Here is a 10,234-nt window from a genome sequence, read left to right as displayed (position 1 = left end):
TGGCCTTGTTGTGTAAATGGACTCCGAAAGAGTCATGACGATTTAGACCACGACTTGAGTTTCGTATTTTCTATTTTTTGGGAATTCAGTTGCGTGTTGCATTGGTACTTCTGAAATGAGTTAAGTGAAAGGTTTCAAGCCGATAAAGTGTTCATTCTACTAGTAGTTCAGGGGTTATGATGAATTCTGGTACTCTCACGTGGCGGCATGATAGGTGAAGTGAGCGGCATAGGAATTTGAAAGTTGAGGATCAAGGTTATGGGTCGGTGTTGACAAGAATGTCACGAGCTCAGATGAGTAGGGAAGAATCATGTTCAGAGAAAGCTGGCATTTTCTTTAGTGTCACCTGAGAACGGCGTTCTTTGTAAGAGGCTTGGTGTATCGATTTGCGGATTCTTGATTTGCTTGACAGAATTAGAACGGTTAGTGGTATGGATGTGCAGAATTTGCTACCTGGTGCGAAAGGTCATGGGAGAGTATCCCACAGGGAAATTTGTATAAGTGTGACATGTTAGTCACTTGATTGTGAAAGAATAAAACCAAGCATGGAGATTATGGTACTATCGTTAATGCGAGAGTTTATGCCTGATAAGTATTCTATTCCTTAGGTTGTGGACCGTGTGAGTTTGTTTCGGATGTGACAATTGTTCTTATGTGTCATGAATAAGGCCGTTGTGGATCCTTGGAAGGTTATTGGCCCAGTGTGGTATGATCGGAATCGGTTTGAGGTCCATTGGTGGGCCTAATGTGAATGTGTGCCCTAGGCCAGGTCAGACATATTCATTTGTCATAGCATTACTTACGGAGGAGTAGTCGGGCATTGGATGTTATTCCCGTCATCAGCTATACCATGTAAATCTCTATTGTGCCATGTGGGTTGTGAAGCGGCTTGATTATTCGCACACATGTTGAGGTCCCGTGTAGATTATGGTGTTATGTGAGTAGGTGGCTCTCGAGATGCAGGTCATCATTGCACCTTAGTTGTGTTTGGGTTTCGTAGCGTATGGTGCCATCCGTCTCCCCAGGATTTGTATTATGTGCTTGGCGTGCATGTGGTCGATATCCGGGCATTTGGTAAATAAAAGCGTTACGACTTGATGTTTGTGTTTTCTTCTTGATTGTTATGTGCGTATTGGGTGGCACACCGCCACGGGTATATTATTTGGATCGGGTTGCACACCGCAACATTGTCATGTTTGGATCGGGTTGTACGCCGCAACAGTGTCATGTCGGATCGGGTTTCATGCCGTAACAACGAGATGTTGAGCATAACTCCTTACATTTATTTTGTGTGTCTTGTTTTTCATCCCTGAGGTAAGTACACATCATCTTTTTGGCTGTTTTATCCATTACATGTGTTGGGTAGTCCTTCTCCAAAATTTGTTACAATTTTATCGGATGTATCACATTCGAGTTGTAACTTGTTGGCGCGTTGTGGGCGTCATATAAGATTTTGGGCAGTGTTTGAGATGCCTTATTGCCTGCGCAGCTTGTACTGGGTGAGACAAGATTATTAGACCTGAAATTTATACAATCAGATTTATATAAGGTACATTAAAGAGAAAATATCGTTATTTAGTTGAGAATGAGGTAATGGTTCTTGTCAGGAGGGGAGACTCCATGAATTATTGATTTGACAGGCGGTTATGAGTTTCTATATGTCTATTTCGTCGTGGCAGTATTGTGAGAGTTGGAACAAGACTTATATGTGTCATGAGGTGTGTTGTGGGTATCAGATTCGTGAAATTACAACTATTGTGGTCGGGCGATATTATTATGGGCAACCGACTTACTTGGTGCATGGTGTGATTTCGGCATAGGTGCATGATCATGTTTTGGTACAGTGTGTGGTGATTGGTACGGTGTTCGTATGTTAGAATCATGTCTTGTAGAGAAATTAGGAGGTTGAAATTTGGTTCTAAGGCTTATTGACTAAGTAAAATGGAGGATCGTCTGTCTGACTCGAGCTATTATGTTCAACTAGATTGTGGTGGCACGGGTAGGTGAACGAGGTGTTAAACAATGATTTTGGACAACTAAGGAGCAATCCCTAGCATGTTGGAGGACGAACGTATGCTTAAGTGGGGGAGAATGTAACGACCCGACCGGTCGTTTTAAGCTTTAGCGTGTCGTTCGGTGCTTTGAGGCCTTGAGTAGCCTCACTTCGGGTATTATGACTTGTATGTGTGGTCGGAATTGAATTTCAGGAAGTTCGAAGTTGATTTGAAAAGAAAATTTTAAATTCGGAAGCTATAAGATGGAAGAGTAAACTAAGGTTTGACTTTTGAGTAAACGACCTCAAAATTGAAATTTGAAGGTTCCAATAGGTTAGTATGATAATTTCGGACTTGGGCGTATATTCAGTTTGAGTATCGGGTCGCCCGGGAGCATTTTAATTTTTATTTGGATAAAGATAATGATATTTTAATCAAGTTATTTTTATATATTTGGTCAAGAAAAGAAGGAATTGGAACATATACTCATTGCATCTATAGAAAAAATAAAATAAAATACGTTGTTGGAACTCCATATTTTGGCTAAAAAAATAAAATTCCAACCAAATATTTTAGGAATTTGGCTCAAAAGAAATAATGCATAGTTTAAATAAATAGTCATTGCAGGAAAAGAAAAATATACAATATTTTTTTCTTTTTGTAGAAAATACACCATTCGAATGAATCATTACTTTGGTCAGTGAATAGTTCAAGACAACCCCCCCTCCCGAACTTGACAACTTTTGTATAGTTCTTCCTTAAACTTCATGTGGTATTTAATTTCCTCCCTGAACTTGATAATTTCATAGCCTCTGACCCACCTAGATGCTGACAATCCATGGGAGTGTGACACACGCTCTGCCACATGAAATTTTGTTCATGTGGCATTTTTTTAATAATAAAAAATATATTTATCCTCCTTTCGATGGTGACAATGCAAGGAAAGAGTGCATGGACTTCATGCTCACCTATATTACAACTGAAGTGAAAAAAAAAAATTACATGTTGGAATATTTTGAACTAAAACTAACTTTCTAAATGCAGGTCTTAAGCGGCCACTGTACTCTAGACACCAAATATTCAATTTTGCTTGCGGATTGATGTTGCATAGTTTACCAGGTTCTGTTTCCCTGCATGGTACAGTCTAAAATATAACCATCTTCTCAGTCCCCCTCCCCCCCCCCCCCCCAAAAAAAAGAACCACCACAAGAAACGCAACAACAACAACAAAAAACTAACTTTCTTTCAATTTGGGGCTGAAGGGGAATACATCATACTTTCACAGTGGCTTCTGCTTGGGCAGAGAGGTCTTCCTGTGGCACACTCGTGGTCCTAAGCATGGGGAGCCACGTGGTTATGCTTTTGTCCAACTTAGCACTAAAGACGTAAGGTGCAAAATCTCAGTTGCTCTTCAATGAGAGTAGGTTCTGATTTCTATGTTTAAAGTGAGCATGCAAGAAGCTGTATTGGCCAAGGAGAAGATGCATGGAAAATTAGTCTCTGGGCACCTTTGGTTATTAGGCTTGCCAGCGAGAAATATTTTATGGAAGGGGCTGAAAGCTCTTTTGGAGCTGGTGGTGAAACGAGTAAATCAAACTTTGTTGCTAGCTCTTGCAAATGAGCAAGACTACTAAAATAGCTGCAATTAAGAACAAATTGAAGTCCATGGAAGAAGAGAACTAGAATTCAAAAAGACCAAAAACAGCAGATAAGCTCTCCGATAGTTAATATCAGATGATGTCAAGCTGAGTATACTTCTAAAGTCCGTTGAAGTTTTCTTGCCCTCATCACCGAAACAGACACCTATTCATTTTTTCCATCATCAAAATTACAATATACATATCTTTGGATTGTATTAAGAAAATGCGAGGATGATATTGTTATGTTTCATAAACCTCTGTGCAGAGTGATATCAACTTTGTTTTCATAGTAGTAACCTGACAAACGATAATTTCGGATATTTTGATTCTCGTTGCGCTCTTGAATTTAAAAGTCAAAGCTTTAATGGTTTTTGTATACGGTCGAAATCGGGCTCGACTATTAAACAACATATCGGGCTCAGAATGCAAAGGGTTGGAGATCTAACCCGTATCTCATCAAACCAGAACACGAGGTCAGAATGTTCGTCCTCGGGAACATTGATCCCGTGATCCCGGAATCAACCCTGACTCCGAATAAGCTCGATGAAACATTGCCGGTATAAAATAACAGAAGACCGAAATAACGGAAGGCCGAAATATCCGTAGCCGATCAGATATTTCGGCGGGAATCTCGGCACGTGTCAGTAAAGAACCGGCAAATCAGCAAACCAGGAGATTTTTACCTTTTATAGAATTGTATCTAAAGTAGGACTCCACTACTATATAAAAGGGAGTCTAATTACTTAAACAACATATGGTAACACGCATCCCAAGGAAATTTTATTGTTATTTCTAGTTCTTATTATTTTGTCATTTTGTTCTGGCATCGATAAGAGCTTTTTTTGCCCAAGGGTGACTAACCTTCCAAGCATGAGATAATTCAACTTACGTGGTTTGTATTTACTTTCTCATTATTTATTTCAACTTTAATATGAATTATCATTTTGTATCAAGTTAGATCACGTGTCTTTAAAACAACGTACACATTCAATTATTATCCGATTTTGAGGGTAAATAGTTTGGCGCCCATTGTAGGGCTAAGGATAATAGTGGTTGTTTGGCACTAATATCCGTAACACACACTACTTTATACTTTCTCTTTGAAGTGTCTTTGATTCCAGGCTAAAACACAAAATGTCAAACTCTCAATCAGCACCCCTACATGTTGATAACGAGTCCGGTCATCTAAGTGAAAATAGCAATATAGCACTTGGTAATGAGGTACCGCATACTGTTCCCATTGGAATTCTGATCATAGATCCGATTGATGCTAATTCACATGTGGCTATCGATGCAAACTTGCCTACCGACCCCGAAAATAGTGTTAGTGGTGGAGTCGGATCGACAACTCAAAACACACAAAACATTGAAGGGGACGGGATTAGTCTACGGGTGATCTTCGAAATGTTGTAGGCTCAACATGCGGCGATAGCTCAGTTACAGAACCAGAGTCGTGCACTGAGCAGGGTTGAGCCTAATCTTTCCCGGGATGTCACCCGCGGGGATGAACCTGTCATAGAAAGGTCAAATGAACATGAATCGAGAGCTAACCCTGAGATTATAAAGATGCTCGAGGAGCTGACAAAATGGATATAATCAGGGGAGAATAAATTCGAAGCTAATAACAAAAAGGCGGAAACCTACAATTCAAGGGTAAACCAAATCCCAAGAGCATCTCTGTTAGTGAAAGGCCTGGATTCTAGGAAGTTCGTGCAAAAACCTTTTCCTCCGAGCACGGCTCCGAAGCCGATGCCCAAGCAATTCCGTATGCCCAAAATACCTAAGTATAACGGAACAACTGACCCAAACGAGCATGCAACCTCCTATACGTGTGCCATCAAAGGGAATGACTTGGAGGACGATGAAATCGAGTTTGTTCTGCTGAAAATATTTGGGGAGACCCTGTCAAAGGGAGCTATGATATAGTATCACAACTTACCTCCTAATTCAATTGACTCATTTGCTATGCTTGCATATTCCTTCGTGAAAGCATACGCTGGCGCCATCAAGGTCGAGACCAGGAAATCAGACCTTTACAAAGTAAAATAGAAGGATAACGAGATACTCAGAGAGTTCGTGTCCTGTTTTCAAATGGAACGAATGGATCTGCCACCGGTCATTGATGATTGGGCTGTTCAGGCTTTCACTCAGGGACTCAATATTCAAAGCTCGGTGGCTTCACAGCAGCTAAAGCATGACCTGATAGAATACTCGGCCGTTACCTGGGCCGACATGCATAACCAATATCAATCAAAAATCAGAGTCGAAGATGATCAACTCGGGGCCCTTTCGAGGTCTGTTTATCCTGTCAGAACCCTCGACAGACTCAAGAGAGACATCAATCGTGAACCGAGACCAAGCAAGGATCGACAACAGCCATATAATGGTGATCGGAGAAGCAGTGGGTCCGGGCGGAACTCCATGAGAAACGAAAGGAGAAATGACCGAGGTTAGATCAACCAGGGACTCATGACCAAAAACAGTTTCGACAGGTCCATCGGGCCTAGAGAAGCGCCGAGGCTATCAGAGTACCACTTTAATATCGATGATGCCGCTATCGTATCAATTATCGGGTGCATCAAAGATACCAAATGGACTCGACCTCTACAATCAGATCCAACCCAAAGGGATCCTAACCAGATGTGCAAATATCATGGTACTCACGGTCAAAAAATGGAATATTGTCGACAGTTGTGAAAAGAAGTAGCCCGACTATTCAACAATGGGCTCTTTTGAGAATTCTTGAGCGACCGAGCCAAGAATCATTTCAGGAGCAGGGATTCTAATAAACAGACGAAACAAGATGAACCTCAACACGCCATTAACATGATCATTGGTGGGGTCGATATACCAAAGGAGCCGATGTTAAAATGCACCAAAGTATCCATCACTAGGGAGAAACGAACTCGAAACTACATACCGGAAGGAACCTTATCTTTCAACGACGAGGACTCAGAAGGGATTGTACAACCTCACAATGATGAACTGGTAATATCTTTACTGGTAAATAAAAAAACGTGTGTTAATTGATCTAGGTATCTCGGCCAACATCATTCGATCGAGGGTCGAGGATCAGCTTAGTCTACAAGATCAATCGTACATGTATCCCGAGTTCTAAAGGGATTAAAAATGGCATGTGAAACCACTAAGGGCGAGATAACATTACCAGTAAACACCGCCAGGACCATCCAAGAAACAAAATTTTATGTGATCGAAGGAGACATGCGGTACAACATTTTATTCGGGAGGCCATGGATCCACAACATGAGGGCGGTGCCCTCGACACTGCACCAGACACTGAAATTTCCAACACCTAGCGGAGTTAAAACAGTCTATGGTGAACAACTGGATGCCAAGGAAATATTTGCGGTCGAGGAGGTGATACCGGCATCTACAACATCGATAGATCCGAACCAGATGGTCAAAAGCAAGGCCAAATATCAATCACTGATACCGTGCTCGGCATATTTGGACAGACAAAGGGAAGGTGAGGATGACGATTACGGGGTTCCCAAATTTTTTATAGCCCCTGATGATTCCGATACCACTAAATTGATGGTCGAGGAGCTGGAACAAGTCATATTGAGAGAACGCATGCCCGATCGAAAGGTATACCTGGGCACGGGGTTAAGCTCCAAGCTCAAGAAAAGACTCATTCAATTTCTTATAACTAACGAAGATTGTTTCGCTTGGTCCCACTTTGACATGACATGGATCCCGCCGGAGATAACCACTTACAAGCTAAGCGTGGACCCAAAGTTTCACCCAGTCAAACAAAAGAGGAGACCCTAGTCCGAGATCAAGCATGCTTTCATCAAGGGCGAGGTATCTAAACTACTTAAAATAAGACACATTCGGGAGATTAAAGACCCGGATTGGTTAGCAAACGTAGTGGTAGTTATTTAAAAGGGAATAAATTAAGAATATGTGTAGATTACAAAGATTTGAAACAGGCATGTCTCAAAGACTCTTTTCCTTTTCCCAAAATCAATCTTATGATCGATTCCATGGCCGACCACGAGATCCTCAGTTTTCTCAATGCCTATTCCGGGTTCAACCAAATACAGATAGACCCGGGTGATCAGGAAAAAACTTCCTTCATCACTAAATACGGCACATACTGTTATAACATGATGCCATTCGGTTTAAAAACAGTCGGTGCCACTTACCAACGCCTAGTAAATAGGATGTTCGAGGAGCAAATAGGAAAATAAATGGAGGTTTACATTGACGACATATTGGTTAAGTCCCTACGAGTAGAGGACCATTTAAAATATTTGTAGGAAACCTTCAGCATATTAAAGAAATACAATATGAAGCTGAACCCGGAGAAATGCACGTTTGGAGTTGGATCAAGTAAATTCCTCGGGTTCATGGTATCCAACAGAGGAATCAAGATCAACCCCGATAAAATCAAAGCCATTGAATACATTACGGTTGTGGAAAACGTAAAGTTCGTGCAAAAGTTAACCGGGCGCATAGCCGCCCTGGGGCGATTCATTTCGAGGTCGTCCGACAAGAGCCATCGATTCTTCGCACTATTGAAGAAGAAGAATAACTTCTCATGGACCTCGGAATGCCAACGAGATTTGGAGGAACTCAAGCGCCAGCCGCTGCTTCACACACCGAAGGCGGACAAACAACTGTATTTATACTTGGCGGTTTCGAAGATAACGGTAAGTGGAGTCCTAGTCTGGGAAGAGCAAGGTACGCAATTTCCAATTTACTATGTTAGCAGGACCCTAGGTGAGGCCGAAACTAGGTACCCTCACCTAGAAACACTGGCGTTCGCTTTGCTAAGCGCCTCTAGGAAGCTAAAACCATACTTCCAGTGTCACCCCATATGTGTCGTAACTACTTACCCGTTGAGGAACGTTATGCATAAGCCCGAGCACTCGGGCCGGTTAGCCAAGTGGACCATGGAAATAAGTGGGTACGATATTGATTACCGACTCCGAACTGCCATTAAGTCTCAAATTTTGGCAGACTTGATGACGAGTTCAATTCGGAGGCAGTCGTACAACTTATGAGATCGGTGGTGGAAGAAGTCCATGCCGAGATCAACTCCATGAGCCTAACTTGGGACTGGAGGAATAAATATGTGGAATATCTTAGGACAAGAAAACTGCCCTCGGATGAAACAAAATCAAGGGCCCTGCGTACAAAGGCATCCTGATTTAGCTGTCGGAAGACGGAACCCTATTTAGAAGAACATTCGATGGCCCACTTGCAGTATGTCTAGGGCCAGGGGATACCGAGTACTTTTTGAGGGAAATCCACGAAGGTACTTGTGGAAATCATTCGGGTGCCGAATCGCTAGTTCGAAAAATAATCAAAGCGGGTTACTACTGGATCGACATAGAAAATAACGCAAAGGATTTCGTTCAAAAAGGTGATGGATGCCAAAGACACGCTCCGATGATCCATCAACCCGGGGAGTTGCTACATTCCATTTTGTCACCATGGTCGTTCATGAAGTGGGGAATGGACATCGTCAGCCCCCTTCTATGGGCACCCGGTAAGGCTCAATTTATATTGTTTATGACTGACTATTTTTCTAAATGGGTGGAAGCCCAGGCGTACGAGAAGTTCAGGGAGAAGGAAGTCATCAATTGCATTTGGGACCACATCGTATGCCAATTCGGAATGTCTGTCGAGATTGTATGCGACAATGGGAAATAATTCATCGGTAGCAAAGTAACCAAATTCCTTGAAGACCACAAGATCAAAAGGATCCTATCAATACCTTATCACCCTAGTGGGAATGGACAAGCTGAATCTACGAACAAAACCATACTCCAAAACCTTAAAAAGAGGTTAACCGATGCCAAAGAAAAATGGAAAGAAATACTACCCGAAGTCTTATAGACATACCGTACGACCTCGAAGTCCAGTACCGGGGCCACCCCGTTTTCTTTGGTTTATGGCGCTGAAGCTCTGATACCAGTCAAAGTCAGAGAACCAAGTATCAGATTCCTATATGCAGCAAAGGAATCGAACGACGAGTCCATAAGTACAATCGTGGAGCTATTAGATGAAAGGCGCGAAGCTGCCCTTGTCCGGTTGGCCGCCCAAAAATAGCGGATCAAAAGGTATTACAATCGAAGGGACAACCTTCGACACTTAAATACCGGAGACTTGGTTCTAAGGAAGGTCATACTGAGTACCCAGAACTCGAACGAAGGGAAATTGGGGCCGTACTGGGAAGGACCGTACCAAATTATCAAGATCACCAGAAAGAGATCCTGCAAACTCGGAATAATGAACGACGAGATATTGCCAAACAACTGGGATATAACTCACTTAAAGCAATATTACTGCTAAGGTACGGCCACGTTCTTTCTTTTATTTACATTTCAAACTAACGCTTGCAGGTAACTGGCAAAGGACGATACGAGATTTTAGGTCTGAAAGCACGCGTTGCACTCTCTTACCCTTGAACCGATTTTGTCCCAAATGGGTTTTTCGGCAAGGTTTTTAACGAGGCAACAAGTAAATCATGCTAACTTAAAATTGAAGGCCGGCTACGAACCGGTGACGACGATCACAATATCGTTTGAGGTCTCTCTTCGATCAGCCCCGAACGCTGAGGGGAATTAC

Source organism: Nicotiana tomentosiformis, chromosome 3 (genome assembly GCF_000390325.3).
Source record: "Nicotiana tomentosiformis chromosome 3, ASM39032v3, whole genome shotgun sequence".
NCBI lineage: Eukaryota > Viridiplantae > Streptophyta > Magnoliopsida > Solanales > Solanaceae > Nicotiana > Nicotiana tomentosiformis.
This window is presented reverse-complemented; position numbering follows the sequence as displayed.